Source organism: Eucalyptus grandis, chromosome 7 (assembly GCF_016545825.1).
Source record: "Eucalyptus grandis isolate ANBG69807.140 chromosome 7, ASM1654582v1, whole genome shotgun sequence".
In the NCBI taxonomy this organism is placed as follows: domain Eukaryota; kingdom Viridiplantae; phylum Streptophyta; class Magnoliopsida; order Myrtales; family Myrtaceae; genus Eucalyptus; species Eucalyptus grandis.
This window is the reverse complement of record NC_052618.1, coordinates 33,723,822-33,739,857: the sequence shown is the minus strand read 5'-3', so window position 1 is coordinate 33,739,857 and position 16,036 is coordinate 33,723,822. Positions and strand designations below refer to the sequence as shown.

The 16,036-nt window shown below is 37.8% G+C and overlaps 1 pseudogene; it reads left to right on the top strand.

Moving 5' to 3' along the window:
- Nucleotides 1–958: 958 nt before the first annotated feature.
- Nucleotides 959–1,615, top strand: LOC104455475 (annotated as a pseudogene).
- Nucleotides 1,616–16,036: the final 14,421 nt, after the last annotated feature.

Genomic DNA, 16,036 nt, shown 5'->3' with positions numbered 1-16,036 from the left:
CGCGCCAGGCACTTCTATTCCTTATATAACAATCCCTACAAGTCTAGTTGTGCAGGCGAGATAATACCCACCGTTAATTGTTACCTGTGCTTGCAAATGTGATTGTTGAGTCTCGATCTAAAGCTCGACCTTAACTTTTATCTTAGCATCTTGTAGCATTTTCAACACGTTGAATTTGAAATCTTTGCTCAAAGGGAATTTGGGTGACTGATTGCCAATGTAAACACTACAGTTTACAAATTTGCACTCCTATTACTTAGCCCAGAAATATGCACTAAATTTTCTCACAACTCTAGGATATAATCTCTTAAATGAGTATGTGCAAGACATCTAGATACTCGCATGCTCAAGCAATTAGTAGATTCCTTCTCCGCAACTCCTTTGGAATATGATATAATTTATATCATTAACTAATCTATTCTCGACGGTTAGTGATATGACTGGCCATCCGTCTAGAAGTCCCACGTCTCCCGTCACAAACCTAAAAGCAGAAATATTTATTAAGACTCAACAAATGAAGTTGACCTACAGGGAAATAATTAAAGAAGTGAATTTCCATACGGATTTGTGGCGTACCAACAACAGACAGAGATGTCATTATACAGCAAGAAATGCGCAAGAAGGATTAATTTAAGAGTAACAGTAACACTATTCTAAATAGCAAGAGATCCATGCGTTCTTTACTTGCTGGGGGGATTTGACTTTGACCTAAAATAAAGCAAAGAAATAATCTTAACATTGACGTGGATTTCCATAAAGATGTAAAGAAATAAATGGATGGATGACGAAGAGTCACGAAGTAACGTGGGGCTTAGATTATCAAAAAGTGGAAAAAGAATGAAGAAATAGAATCCCGTGTCCTTGGTTTTTAGCATGCCCGCAACTTTGACCCCCACCGCTATAACCCGAGCGCACAAAAACAAATATTGAGAGAGAGAGAGAGAGAGAGAGAGAGAGAATGGTGAACGCAATCAAGCTCTCCCAGCCCTTTTTGCGAGCGGCAATGAAGCTCGCCGGCATGAGACCTTGAAAAATCGAGGTCGAACCCGGTACCATCATGAACTTCTGGGCTCCAACCCGAATTCCAAACAAAAACAAGAATGCGGTCGTCTTCCTTCACGGCTTTGTCGGTGACGGCATGATCACATGGCAATTCCGGGTCCTTGCACTTTCGAGGAAGTACGCCATCTACGTGCCGGACCTCCTCTTCTTTGGTGGCTCTGCCACTGGCGACAGCCGCCGGACGGTGGACTTCCAGGCAGAATGTGTGGCGAAGGGGCTGGCGGCGCTTGGGTTGCAGCGGTGCACTCTGGTGGGGTTCAGCTACGGTGGGATGGTGGCGTTCAAGTTGGCCAAGTTGCGACCCGAGCTGGTGGAGTCGGTGGTGGCCACGTGCTCCATACCGGCACTGACTGAGTCGATAAGCAAGGAGTGCTTGCAGAGAGTGGGGTTTCCGAGATGGTCAGAGCTTTTGTTGCCTAATTCTGTAGATGGGGTGAAGAAATTGTTTGAAATTGGGAGTCACGAGTTGCCCAGAATCCCCTCATATTTTCTCCCCTGCTCGTGTTTTCAAGGACGGTTTAGAAGTACGAGCTCCATAGACTTTTCTAACTAACTCAGGCACATGAACACCTTGAAACTCATTGGTTCGTACCACGCACTCAATTGAATATTCTCGCTTTCATACTAATCTGACCAAGTTACTATTGGAAGCCAATCCTCCTATACATATAGTCTCCTTTAGCTTGTGTAGACATCTTACATGACCAAGTTTCAATATGAGATTTATATCTAGCAACTAGCATTGCTAAAGAAAAAAGGAGGTGGATACATAATAAAAATTTTGGGGGAAAATTACACAAAACTTACCCGAAGGTTACAGCATAATATATTTACTCCGACAAAAGAACACTGCAAGTGCCACAACTTTGGCCAAAGGGACACTTAAGTGCCATAGGTACATTTAAGTGCCATATTCGAAGAAAAACGGATCACTTGAGTGCCACTCCAGCCAAAACGCCAACGTGGCGTTTTTCCGGTGAAGCGCGCCCAAAACGACGTCGTTTTGTACGCTGACGTGGCCAAAACGGTGTCGTTTTGGGCTGACCTCGTAAAAAAATTTAAAAATTAATTAAATTTAAATTAAATTTAAATTTAGTTAAAATATTTAAAAATAATAATTTTAAAATTAAATTTAGTTAAAATATTTTTTTAAATAATTATAAAAACTTAAAAAATTTTAAAAAATTTATAAAAAAAAAAAAAAAAGGGAATAGGGAGGCGGCCGAGAGCCCTCGCCCGCCATCGCCGCCGCCCGCCGCCGCTGGGAAGGGCCGGCGACGGCGGGGGAGGGTCGACCGGGGTCACCGGGCCCCAGCCGGGGCCGGCGACCCGGCCCCGGCCGGGCCCGCCGACCCTCCCCCGCCGTCGGCCGACCCTTCCCGGCAACGAGCGGCGGCCGAGGGCTGATCCCTCGCCCGCCTCCCCCCGTTGCCTTTTTAAAAAAAAAAATTTAAAAGTTTTTAAACTTTTTTAAAATTTTTTAATTATTTTTTAATATTTTGACTAAATTTAATTTTAAAATTATTATTTTTTAATATTTTAACTAAATTTAAATTTAAATTTAATTTAATTTTTTTCCACGTCAATCCAAAACGACGCCATTTTGGCCACGTCAGCATGCAAAATGGCGTCATTTTGGGCGCGTTTCGCCGGAAAAATGCCACGTTGGCGTTTTGACCGGATTTTGGTCGGAGTGACACTCAAGTTATCCATTTTACTCCAATTTTGGCACTTAAGTATACATTTCGTAAGTTATGGCACTTAAGTGTCCATTTGGCCAAAGTTGTGGCACTTGAGGGGTCCGCACGTGTATTTACTACTGAACCTTCAATTCTTACTCAGTACCTCATCAACTTTTATTTTATTTTAGTTATTAACCTTTTGTTATATTTTCTGTTAGTCATGACTTTAAAGGGAAAATATGTATTTTCATCTTCTTTCTTTTTTTAAATAGACATCTTTCTTTTACCCTTGATTTCCGTAGGAGTAAAACAAATAATAAAGGAAATTTAAAAGCAAACAAATTAACTAAATTGTTAATATAAAAATAATAAGTTATAACAACAGTAATACCAAAAACTAAAAATTATTAAGATTTTATGAAAATATTGATAGAACTAATAAGAAACTTAAGAAAAAAAGAAACTTAATTAAGTAAACCTGGAAAAGTCATGAGTGACAAAAAAGTTAAATGACCAAAAATCAAATATTAACGGTCATAATTTTTTATCCAAAAAGATTTATCGGGTCAATTCAAAAAGCTAGTTTACAGTCATCATCGGGCCTCAAAGTCCGTCATTTAATTGTGTTTCAGGGCATCTTTATATTTTTATGTCTATTTTCCTTGTTAACTTAGGTTTTTCCTAATTTTTTAAAGGGATAAGTGTTCCAGAAGTCCTACAATTTGTCACGAAAATGCATTTCAGTCTTCAAACTTGTAAAAAGTGCATTTAAGTCCTAAAACTTGTCAAATTATTTCAAACGAGTTCTAAGATCGACGCCGTTAGCCTTTTCCGTTAAAAATGCTGACGTGGCATTTTAAATAATTTTTATTTTCCACGTGAATTTTTTAAATTATTTTTTAAAAATAGATTTAAAAACTAAAAAAATCAAATTTATTCATTTTATCTTATTTTCACCAAAAATTTTAAAAAAGGTTAAAATATTTATTAAAAAAACATTTTAATTAAAAATATTTTTTTAGTTAAAATATTTATTAACATTATTTTTTAAATTTATTTTTAAAAATTTTCTTTTTAGTTTTTGTTGAAAATAAGATAAGAATGAATTTAATTTTTTAGTTTTTAAATCTAATTTTAAAAAATGGATAAAAATTAATTAAAAAATAAACCTGGAAAATAAAAATTATTTAAAATGCCACGTCAGCATTTTTAATGGAAAATGCTAACGGCATCGATAACACTCAATTGAAACAATTTGACAAATTTTAGGACTTAAATGCACTTTTTGTAAGTTTTAGGATTGAAATGCATTTTCGTGACAAGTTGTAGAACTTCTGGAACACTTATCCCTTTTTTAAATTCTTTTATGGTCTAAGGTTATTTTCGGGTTTTCCAGCAGTATCTTATAGGGTTAGTGGTAAATTTACTTGATCTTTTCGATATTTTAGATAGCTATCATCATATTCACAAAAACAAAAGAGATCTCTCTCCACAATTATGCTCGTAAGCATGTGGACCTGAGTGCTAGTTTGTAGATCCTTTGAATCCTAATTTATCTATGGCTTTGTTGCGCCACTAAACTTTGATTAGTACGAGAGGTGTCAATTTGGTGGATGTGCACATTCACCAACAAATACTCCAGCATAATCTTGGTAAGAAAACCTAATGCAGGTTTTTGACATGTATAATTAATATGAAGGGTAAGTTCTCGAGCAAGTCCTCACGTTGTACTCTACAGAGCATGGATAGAATATGAGCCATCAAATGATGGTCCCTTTGGCCATCTAATAAGAAAATGACGTATGCATCCATCTCTAACTACTCCTCAAACTCACCTAACTATAATTACCATCCTCTCTTCTACCTAATGTAAGAGTTTTTCTAATTGTGGACTACATTAATTGATATTGTAATTTACCATTTAACGTTTACTGTTTTACGGGGTTTGGTCTAAGGTGAGATAAAATGTTTCTTAATTAGTCTAATATGGGCTGGCTAGTGTGGGCCAAGTTGAGCCTAGCCCATAATGAGAGAGACTGGTTGGAAACTCTATAAATAGTGCTCAAGTCTCTCCTCTAACCCTTATTTTCACCTGTATCATCACCTAAGGGGCATTTACCTAACGCTACACGTGAAGGGGGCCGCTTCATTGAGCCAGTGATACGGAAGGCAATAGAAGAGAAGGACTTGATGCGTGGATCCCCTTGATATGTGGGTAATCCCTTTTCTGCTTCCGCTTTATGTTCCATGGATCCCAAAATATGTGCATTAATCTTTCTACTCAATTATGCATGATCTTATTCTAGTTATGAAGATCTTGGGGTTGCGCAATTTGCGTCCTACATGTGGTATCAGAGCAACCGTAACCCTAGAACTTGAACGCATAAAGTTTTTGTCATAATTTGTGATTTTCGAGATTTTTTGTTTAATAAAAATAAAATTAAATCACAAATTCGGACTGGGCTCGACGAGACGAGCAAGACGGTCGGCAGCACGTCGCCGGAGGAGGCCGCACGCTCCCCCATGCGCGGCCATGCGCCCCTGGGTGTCGAACACGCGCTGCGTGTGAGCTCCACGCACCGCGCACTCAGGCGTCGCGTGTGGGCGCATGGAGACTCCGATTGGCCCGTGTCTGGTAGCGTTAGATTCGTATGATTTCCCTCTACGTCGTGATGTATTTATTTTATATTTTTGATTATTTTATGGATGTGAAAATACATACAAAGCCCTAAATACGTGTATTTTTAGTGTATTTTTGTGTATTTTTCTTGTATTTTCTGTGATTTTGGAAATACAAGTGTTGGGTTACTAGTATGTTATCACATAAACATTATAATGGTGTGATTCATTAATAAAAATTAAAATTTATTGTGAAATAAAGCTGGCTTAATGAGATACAACCATTATGGGATAATATTTGAACTATGTATTGAGGTCATGAGAAAAAAGAAAAGTTATGGAACTTTTATTGCTCAAGCATAGTTATTTATACGCATCTTGATGTATTTTTGTTTCTTCTGATAACCTTTGAATGATAGACGTTCTTAAGAACTCGTGACCAAACCGGTTGTACTGATTAACATATCTGTTGTATATGGGTAATGGATGTCAATTAAGTTACTGCATATTATATATGAACTCATCTGGTCACTTGTTAATATCTATCAAGTTGAATATTTTTGTAATTAAGAAGTATGATAGCATTTACACAGAGCAATAGTACCTACTGTTAAATTTTAGATATTTGGTTCTCTGATTTGACTCAATTAATAGGCCATTGGTTTATTACAATGATAATTTGTTACTTGAAAATTGGCTAATAAATCAGTTGTTGGCCTTAGAGTTATTTTTTGCCTTATGAACTCATGAGCAATAGTGAATCAGCTGCCAAGTTTTATTTTGATCCCATGTACCCTGTATTGCTATGATGTTAACTTGTAATAGATCATCTAAATCAGCATTCTTTTTATGTTGTTCTTGTACTATGTAATCGGGGTACATAAAAGATGCTTTCTTCTCTGTTATGAGAAGTTTTTGGTGTTGTTGTGCTTGGTGATCTCATTGGAATATGTATTTCAGGTTTGCTATATATATATATATATGATTAATTTTTATTAATGAATAAAGTAATGTAATTAGCATGATATGTAATTTTGGTGATATGCTACCCCTATCACTAAAGTTAAAATCACATATATATGGAGTATGTGAGAAGTAAAGTTTATATCCCTAGTATGAGAGAATTTCAATGATTTAACTGAGTAGTCACTGCTAAAGTGGCACGCTTGATTGGGTTTGAGAAATTTCGGTCTCGTATGATGATTGAGTTGTCTCCTGATCTAATGCGTAGTCATACTCCCAAAGGAGGTGATTGTGTATTAGTTCATGGAGGGATACATGATAATGTGGTGGAGGAGTGACTGATTCTAGTGATTCATATACCCAAAGGTGATGAATTCACAAAGAATTGGAATATATTCTCATAACCGCTATCATGTGGGGAGTGTACAACTGCATGTCATGTATTTTGTCCAAAGGTGATTATATGATTATGCGTGTAACTCTCTGGATGTGTAGTTGTACGTCAAGTTACACGGTACTCACATGATGCTAATTATATATATTGCTTGGTTTTCAGTTACCTTTTCTGTAATTAATAACTTCATTATTATTGAGGTTTTTACTGCTTCAAATTTTAAGTAGTGGACATATGATTTGCTGCTTGAGAAAAGAGGAATAGAATTTGTTTACTGTCCATGAGAACACTTGAAAAGAGGTTTGCCTGCGGATTGCACTGCTATAAGATGATGGAAGCCTTAGTAGCTTGTAATTATGTCTTGTCTAATATCGAAATCATGACACATCTGCAAAGATTGTGTTTAAGTACATATACATCTTGTATATGGTTAAAAGGTTATTTCCAAAAGTTTTCTATTTAAGGAAAATGGCCATGATAAAGAATAAAATAATTACAATTAATCTTAAAAGGTTGTCAGGCTTAACAGTGGCTATGAGTATTTTGGCAAGTATGACAATGCGAAATAGCTTAAAGGGTCATTTGTCAAATATTTGGTAGATTCTAGGGTGGTAAACTTAATTACTATACCTGAAAATCCTGACAAAAATATTTGGCTGAAAGGCATAAATGCACCATATTGAACATGGTGATGAGTATGATTAGTAAGACTAATTTATTTAGTCTTTTATGAGCTGATATTTTGAAAGTAACATTTTCACATACAAAAATAGTTTCATAAACTTCTTTTGAGTTATAGACTAGACATAAATTACTTGAATCATATGAAATTTAGAGGTGTCATGCAAAAGTGAGGTTATCTAATCCAATATTAAGTGCGTTGGAATTCGGATCCACTCGGAATTATTTTGTATCTTGTCTAGATTATTAAAGGAGTATTGATTTTATGACCCTAAAGAAGGTGCAAGAATTATGGAATCACATACTTTAAAGTTTCTAAAGATTAACGTAATTATAGAGGATAACTTATCTCAGACTATTAAAAATAATAGTATGATGTAGGTTACTGCATTTTTGTCCTTACCTATATATATAATTATGGAATCTCCTATACCATAAACTAAACTTATTGAGGTTCAAGGTACTATTCTTGATATAATTTATTATGAAATTTCTTAAACCTCTCAAGTGCAGAATGAAGTGGTTGCAGCTTTATTAAGGAGATTTGTTAGGGAAAAACGATCAGTTATATCATCAGACTATATAGTCTATTTGTGAGAGCATGATTACAATATCCACTATATGGTTGATGTAATGTCATATTTATAAATGTCGTTTTTTGTTCTCAATCAAGTATATGATTAGATAACATAAAAGGCGATATATAATATGTGAAACATCATAATATTTGGAAACCAACTTACTTGCCTAAATATCACAAGTTCATTAGTTGCAAATTGGCGTACAAAATTAAAAGATTTCAAAGGAAAATTGTGAAGTTTAAAACTAAACTTGTAGCTAAAGCTTTCACTCTGAAAGAGGGGTGGATAATTTATCGTGAAGAAATAATTATTTCTTTCTACTATTTTTAAAGATTCTTTTAGAGTGAATGTGTCATTAATAATTTATTTTGATATGGAGTTACGCCAAATAGATACAAAATCTATATTATGTAATTTGAGGATTTTGCAGCAGATTCAAATAAATTTGTGTGTAGACTGAAAAGTCTTATTCATAGTCTTAAGAAAGTTTCCAGACAATATTATTAAAGTTTCATAATATTGTTATTTTGTTCTATTGAGAACGAGATAATTCAATATACTGCAAAGTCAGTGAGAGGAAATTTATTTTTCTCATATACTATGTACATGATATTTTGTTTACAAGTAGTGACCTTAAGATATCTTTTATGTTTTGTATTGAGGTCTGTAAAGATTGTTTTTGCCATATTATATTAGATTTTCTCGGAGGACATTTGCTGATTGTATATTCGAAATATTCAATATACATCATTGCAGGCTAGGAATTGCTCCTGTTGTTAAAGGTGATGGACTGAATCTATCACATTGTCCTTATTTAGATATTGAGAAAATCTCATTAAAGGGTGTACCTTGTGTTAGTGCACTTAAAAGTATAATATATGTTCGAATTTGCACTAGACTAAATATTGTCTTTGTGACGAGACTTCTAGGCAGATATCAGTCAAATCCAGGACGTGATCACTAGGTTGCTGCCAAGAAGGTTTTGAGGTACTTAAAAGGACAAGAAATTATATGCTAATTTACAGATAGTGGGTATTTAGATGTAAATTTTGTTGTATGTTATGATGACAAGAGATCAATAACATAATACATATTTATGTTAGCAGAAAGTGCAGTAAATAAAATTCTATGTCATCTTCTACTATGTAAGCAGTGCTAGTAACATTCTTTTAGGTTGTTACTTGGGCTATTAGGCTCCGGAACCTCATTAAGGAGTTGACCGTTTTAATTTTATGAATTAACCCCATATGATTGTATTGAAATAACAAATTTGTAGTATTATTTATTTACTGCAAAGGTCTCAAGGGGTCTAAATATATGGTGGTAAAAAATTTTTACCAAAAGGAAGCGGTACAGTAAGATGACATAATAATATAATATATTTTCACAGATGATATGGTTGCAGATCCACTAATTAAAGGCCTACGCCCATGTGTATTTAAGCGACCTGTCATTAGTATAAGCCTAGAAGCATCATGAGATGCTGTTGTTTAGTGGGAGTTATTTTGGCTTTACTCTAATAAAGATTTCATCTGTGTTCGTTACACTTTGTAACGGTTTGATATGTATCAACTTTTGCATTCAATAAAATATTTTGGAATGCGTTGTTATTATGTTGAATACATATTGATAAAGTCTCAAGGAATTGTATAAACCTTGAGTGAAGGTTAGGGGCATTCGGGCATCCGGTTATTAGCCTTGTGCATATGTCTTGTGATACATAAAGAAAGGTTAACCGTAAGGACAAGACATATGTGGGTTCATTGGAACCATAAAACATTCTCTAGTGGAATAAGTTTTTGTGACACCTAAAGTTAAGAGAATGGTGACTGACAAATGGGATCTCTCTATGAAAGATGTTATCCATTTGCCACACTATCATATTGAATCCATATCAATAAAGTTGAGAACATTCGTGACCATGGAAGGCTTTGTGTGTATACATACAGTTACCGTCATGATTCGATGTTTAAGACTTTATGGGATAGGATTGACTATTAAGAATTATCTCTAAACTAAATATGCACACATACAGTACGATTTCAATTAATATAGTCTAAGTGGGAAAATGTAAGAGTTTTTCTAAGTGTGGACTACATTAATTGATATTGTAATTTACCGTTTAACGTTTACCATTTTACGAGATTTGGTCTAAGGTGAGATAGAAGGTTTCTTAATTAGTCTAATATGGGCTGGCTAGTGTGGGTCAAGTTGAGCCTGGCCCGTAATGAGAGGGATTGGTTGGAAACTCTATAAACAGTGCTTAAGTCTCTCCTCTAACCCTAATTCTCACATGTATCCTCACCTAAGGGGCATTTACCTAACGCTACACGTGAGAGGGGCTGCTTCATTGAGCCAGTGATACGGAGGACAATAGAGGAGAAGGACTTGATGCGTAGATCCCCTTGATATGTGGGTAATCCCTTTTCTGCTTTCGCTTTATGTTCGATGAATCCCAAAATAGGTGCGTTAATCTTTCTACTCAATTATGCATGTTCTTATTCTGGTTATGGAGATCTTGGGGTTGCGCAATTTGCGTCCTACACCTAATCCTTGTCAATCCACCGTTGTCATGCTCACCGCCACCTAGTTGTCACCTTTGACAGCATCTTTGGACAGATTAGCAGCATCACGACTGCTTTCATTTCTTTCAACTCTTTCCTCCTTTTTATATATTTTTACTGTTGACACCTAAATTTTGATTAGGCTATTAATTAGGCCTTAATTTCTTTTATTTTTCATTTTTTAGATAATAAATAATAAATAAATAAAAACAACAAAAAACAAAATTTTGGTAGCCCATTGGGGCTAAGCCTTCAAGCCTAGCCCCCTCCTTTTCTCTCCCCCGCATGGGCCTTAATGGCCCAACCTACTTCTGCTCCAGCCCGGCCCCCTTTCTGCCCCTTTGTCTTCTTCCCCGTCTGTCTTCTTCCCCAACCGGATAAGCAACATGAACCGAAGACGAGGACGCGCACAACGCCGGAGTGGAGATGGAGACGGCAGCATACGATGGAGTGGACGTGTCTTCAATATGAGGCGGCCTAGCTAGAGCCACCTCGATGGATAGGACACCGGTTAGGTCGGCGGAGGCTGTTTGGCGTGTGAAGACCGACAGTCGAAGCTCCATCGACCACCGACCCCTCGCCTATAAATAAGCCTCTCTCGACGACGGCAAGACACAGAGAAGTGGAGAAGGATCGAGGGCTATAGATCTTCGAAACCTCCCATTGAGAGACTTCAAAAAGGGGGACCGAGAACGTGCAAGTCAAGATCCAGGGACAACTGACATCTGAGAGCTCGCGGCCAAAGAGGGAGAGGGTCGCGTCTGAGTGAGAGGAGCTAGAGAGAGGAGGACCAGATCTGAGAAGCTGAGGACCCGCTGTCGCAACCGTCCCTGCCCCGTCGCGTCTGTCACTCTGGGCAGCCACCTCCACCACCAACGACGCCGTCTCACCAACCAACAATGCCGTCGTGCCATACCCTCTCCATAGACAGGTATCAACCCTGCTTGGCCATCACCATTTCCGCTAGAAACCCTCATTGCTGCCCTAAGCCACCGCGGGATCTAGTCCTCGGTCGCGCTTTGTCCGCCGTTCCCCTCTACATCTCCACCTATCACTGTCGCCGTGCCGCCACACCGCATCCTCCTAACGCTAATGTCCTTTGTATCGCCGCCGATGTTGACCCCGTTCCGTTGTCCTAGCCCCTCCGTTAGTGCCGCGTCCAAGCGAAAAAGGGAGGAGGCGTCGCGTTAGGTCATGACCTGGGTCGGACCCGGGTCGGTGACGGGGTAGGGTTTCCACTTAGGGTTGATTTCATTCATGTGGGTTGGGTGGTTATTGGGCTGAAGTTCTTTTAACGAAAATGGGTCAAATCGTTTGGGTTTTTTTTTTTTTTTTTGGTAAGTCAAATCGTTTGGGTTTTTGTGTTTTTTTTTTTTCAAAAACCAAAAAAGGGCCATTTGCGGGCTCGTCCGAGCTATGGGCGGGCGACCCCGAGTCGGGCCCCCAACTGGAACCCGACCTGTCGTTTTTTTTTATAAATATATTAATATTTTAATAAATAAAATCAAAAAATCCAAAATATTCCATATTTTTCCAAAAAGTCAAAAAAGTTAGAAAAGGCCAAAAAATGATTTAAAATCCAAAAAAATGCTTTTTATGTCCAAAAATGAGAAAAATACCCAAAAATGTTTTTCCGCCACAAGTGCATTGGAAATCCCTCAAATATCCAAAAAAGCCTCGGGATTTAAATAAGATTAGGTACCGAAAGGGTATTAGTAATTAACTAGTGTAATCAAGTCCCTGATCCTAATTTCTCTGGTTGCGCAAGAGCAAGTATTTCTCCTGATACTTCGCTTGAGTTTATAACCGACCCACCCCAAACCAATTAGTGGTGACTCCGTTTTAAAATTGACTTATAGGTTAAAAATTTGAACAATTAAGTCATGAATTGATGAACTTGGGAGAGTCTGGGCTAAAATAGACTTAACCGAACCATTAGCCTCTGCAAGGTGCCCACCTTGATCGGGCGCTAAAAAAAAGAGAGGTCACGATAGCTTGGCGACTCCACTAGGAACATTTGAGGATTTATGCCGTTTTATCTTGTTTAAGCACTTTACTGACTTGTTTTGTTTTTTTTCTTTATGCAGGTCAATAGCTTAAATGTTTATTTTAATTTTGGTTAAAATAGATTTTTTTGTGATTATAAACTATTGTTTATGCTTTTCTGTTTTAGCACTACATATGACAAATACAACCCGGCTGTCGGACCTGGGCCACCATAGGATATTTAGGGTTGTGTTAAGAAAGATACGGCTTCGAACGCGAGACTACGTTATGAAGTTGCCTTTCTTTTCCTTGAATTTCTCTGTCCAAGGTTAAGAGGGTACGCTGCTAACGTGAGACTACGACGGGCGGATACCTTTTTAATTTCAACAAACCTTCTTAGTTATAAATCAAGCCGCACATATCATGCACATGTCTATGTGATTGTCATCAATTTTCTCGCGTGATGTAAGCTTTTTTCGTGTACTTTACAATTTACTTACCTTCCTACATATATTGAGCGGTCGATGATTAGTCTAGGATTTAATATCACGGTCATTTAAATTCGGAAGTAATTGTCATAAAGTTTGAAAAAAAAAACTTTTGCAAAAGAAATTACTTTCAGTTGATGTTTTTATTCTCAAGCATGTTACAAAGTCCCTTTCTGCAAGAATTTTCGTTTGCTTCAAAATCGTTTGCTTCAAAAGGGATAGAAGTTTTTTTCAAAATTTGTTGCAATTCATACTTTCTTTGCCTTTCAAATTGAGTATCTTTCTAGTCCATGCAAACATGTCACATGCCTTTTTTCAATCATGCTTAGGAAATCTTCTACATGTACAAACTTTTCATAAACAAACAAAAGGGTAGGATTAGGTCTTCATCATGGATTGACTCCCTATTTACGCCTTGTATTCACACACGCTTGTTTATTCATGACTAGGTAATCACGGACAACGTTCACCGATCCAGACTCGTTCAAAAGCAAGAGCAAGAATGGTCGAAGAAAATGTACCAAGCCGTATTGCCGTCGTGAAAAGTGAAATGAAGCAAGTCTTCAATATGCTTCAACAACTTTCAAAGCAGATGGACTCCATCTAGGGCAAACTCACTCCCGCCCCGTCCTCAATTGAGGTATTGTTGCCACAATCATCTACTAGGGGTGATCAAGGTGGAGATACCGACGATAATATGCCTGAATTAGAGGATGATTCGCACTAAACCGCGATTGAGCACAAACGCCTCGAGAAGCTTGAGGAGAGGCTGAAACATTTGCAAGGCCTCCAAGATCCTACTTTGATAGACCTCTCCATTTATTCCAATGTCAAAATGCTGGAAAAATTCAAAATTCCTAAGTTTGAGAAGTACGATGGCAATACTTGCCTTAGGGCTCATTTGCAAATGTACTTGGTTCGAATGACCCAATACGTTAATAATGCACCATTAATGATCCAGTTGTTCCAATCAAGTCTAATAGGCCTTGCCCTGAGGTGGTACATTACAAAGAACATGAATCTCCTCGAAACATGGAGCGAAGTGAGTGAGGCATTCCTCAAGCAGTATAAGTTCATAATGGACATTACCCATTCTCGTGAGGATCTTGAGCGTACCGAAAAGAAAAAGCACGAATTGTTCAAAGAATATACTATTAGATGGAGGAATCTGCCACCCAAATCAGTCCCGAACCAACCGATTTCGAGTTGAGAAAGATGTTTATCAAAACCCTCCCTTATGAGCATCGCAATTAAATGGTAACCACGATTGCCGAATAATTTAATCAACTCATTCCAGTAGGGGAGCAAATCGAGATAGGGTCGAGGGATGGTTGGTTCACTAAACCTGCATCCACAGGCAGCTTCAGCATGAAGAAAGATAAAGAACCCTTGGTAGATGTCAATGCGACCTACAATCATTCTCCAACAATTCAGACAAGTGCAAGACAACAACAAACCACCAGCCGTTAGCCATCCCAAATACATTAAGCAACAAGAGACAATTTACTCCTCTTCCTGGATCTCTGTCACAGGTACTGGCAATCCTCTGAAAGAAGAACCTCCTTTCGATTGAGCTAAAACGACTCAATGCTAAAAGTTTTTCCAACTATGACTCGTCAAAAATATGCGACTATCACATGGAAGAAGTGGGCCATTCGACTGATGAGTGCTTCACCCTCAAGAGTCAAATCCAGAACCTGTTAGACACTAAAGCTTTCTCATTCTAGAGCAATTCGCTCTCTGATCACACCAACAAAGTAAACGTGGTATTCAGTTCTGAAGATAGTCAGAGCATAAATGTCGAAGCACATACCGCTGACATCTATCAAGGGCTAGTAGAGGCCAGGTATTATTCAAGCAATGAAGTGCCACCCTTAGCAATAGAGAAAGAAGGGCTAGATAACATGACCACTATGTTGGGAGACCTTTTCATGGACACCATCAACGAAGGACCGTAAGGGGAAATGGGTGCAAGCCCGTTCAAGTAGATCCCCAACGTGGGAACCTGTACATCTTTCTTAAGTCTGGCTTGTTTTATTTTCAACATCAGTTCCACTTGAGGAACTAACTTTTGAAATCACTCTTCCAAAATGCAAATCCACCTATTAAATAAAGTTGAAAATATTTCGAGAGCATGAGGCGGTATCCCAAACTGGCCCAGTGATGCTATCCAACCATGAAAAGAAAATGCCATCCAAGGAGAATACTAAGTGCTGGGCTTCCTCATGCTTTCTTCCTCCCAAGGATATATACTTTTGAAAACAAAAAATATTTCATTACCAAAAGCTTTCTTCGAAACAAGATGTTAAATTTAATCACGTTTGTCTTTTTGACTCATTCACTTCGTGTCTTAGAATATCATCCCCTTTGAGTGTGATATGGGGCATTTGAAGCTGGCGCATCATGTGAACTCGCTAAATTCGAAGACACCCTACCAAGAAAACAAGGGCAAATAGAAAAGATCATCCCACTTCAAAGAAGGTAAGTTTTATTCTCTGAATGTAATTTTGGAAATGATGTCCTCTCTATTCTATTTACAGGAAACGAAAAATAGGACGTAATAGGTACAAGCATACGGTTGAAATCAAGCCGTCCCCAAGAGCCCTGTGCACTCCACCTCGCTCTTGCCTAACTCATTCTCAAGCCGGAGCAATATCTTTTCCCCACAACGTGCCTGAGCAACTAGATGTTGTGGTTTCATCAACGGACTTCTAGCTTCGACAAGCCCAGAAGCACAAGGAAGGGATCTATTCTCTTTCTTTGAATTGGCTACTGTCAATAGAAAGGAAATCTAGACAGTTGAGGCATTCTCTAGCCCCTTATTTCAGACGATGACTTAAGGCCTAGAAACCTCACTTCATGCTCCAGAAGCATGCTTTCCTAAGAAGTGATTGCCATCAGAGAATTGGAAGTTTTGATTGTCCATCTCAAATTCCATAGAAGCTTGAAGTACATGACTTTGCCCAATGCTGCTAATGGTCATATAGTCAAAGACAGAAGAAAATTCCACAAAAGG